The sequence below is a fragment of the Silurus aristotelis genome, assembly GCF_946808225.1.
Source record: "Silurus aristotelis genome assembly, contig: scaffold_125, whole genome shotgun sequence".
In the NCBI taxonomy this organism is placed as follows: Eukaryota; Metazoa; Chordata; class Actinopteri; order Siluriformes; family Siluridae; genus Silurus; species Silurus aristotelis.
This window is the reverse complement of record NW_028148973.1, coordinates 60,001-61,022: the sequence shown is the minus strand read 5'-3', so window position 1 is coordinate 61,022 and position 1,022 is coordinate 60,001. Positions and strand designations below refer to the sequence as shown.

The 1,022-nt window shown below is 46.6% G+C and overlaps 1 pseudogene across 1 annotated transcript in view; it reads left to right on the top strand.

Moving 5' to 3' along the window:
* The first annotated feature begins 73 nt into the window (after window positions 1-73).
* LOC310723119 (sodium bicarbonate cotransporter 3-like) overlaps window positions 74-1,022 on the top strand; it is a 6,241-nt pseudogene continuing 5,292 nt past the window's right edge. Inside the window, exons 1-3 of the transcript XR_014538350.1 lie at window positions 74-243; window positions 378-491; window positions 756-918. The product of XR_014538350.1 is annotated as a sodium bicarbonate cotransporter 3-like (transcript). The remainder of the gene's footprint in view (window positions 244-377; window positions 492-755; window positions 919-1,022) is intronic.

The following is a 1,022-nucleotide window of genomic DNA, read 5'->3' as shown; positions in this document are numbered from 1 at the left end:
TTGATGTGTGTGTGTGTGTGTGTGTGTGTGTGTGTGTGTGTGTGTGTGTGTGTGTGTGTGTGTGTGGTGATTGATGTACAGATGTGTAAGAAGCTGAAGGGTGTGTTCGTGGGGTCGGCGTGTAGTGATCACAGCCCCTTCATCCCAGATGTCCTGTTCTGGTCCATCATCCTCTTCTTCACCACCTTCTTCCTCTCCGCCTTCCTCAAACAGTTCAGGACCAAACGCTACTTTCCCACCAGGGTCGGCTCTGATTTTAACAATTATTATAATAATAAACTAAATATTTATTATCATTATTGTAATGATGATGATGATGATGATGCTGGACCCCAATGTGACCTTTGACCCCTGTCTGCTCCCTTGTTGGTGTGCAGGTTCGCTCTACCATCAGTGATTTTGCAGTTTTTCTCACCATCCTGTTTATGGTGTTGTTGGATTACCTGGTGGGGATTCCTTCTCCCAAACTTAATGTCCCTGATACCTTCGAGGTAACACACACACACACACACACACACACACACACACACACACACACACACACACACACACACACACACACACACACACCCAAACACACAAACACACAAACACACAAAAGAACATAAAACAACTGAACAAGAAAAATTTAGCAGTGTTTATAGTGTGTCTGTGTGTGTCTGTGTGTGTCTGTGTGTGTCTGTGTGTGTCTGTGTGTGTCTGTGTGTGTGTGTGTGTGTCTGTGTGTGTGTGTGTGTGTGTGCATGCATGTTTAGCCCACCTCTAAAGGTCGTGGTTGGTGGATTACTCCGTTGGGGGTCGAATCCCTGGTGGACTCTGTTAGCAGCGGTGATTCCTGCTCTGCTCTGCACCATCCTCATCTTCATGGACCAGCAGATCACCGCCGTCATCATCAACCGCAAAGAGCACAAGCTCAAGGTTTCTCTCTCTCTCTCTCACACACACACACACACACACACACACACACACACACACACACACACTGCTCTGTTCTCCTGCTTATGACATATACCTGAATTCTT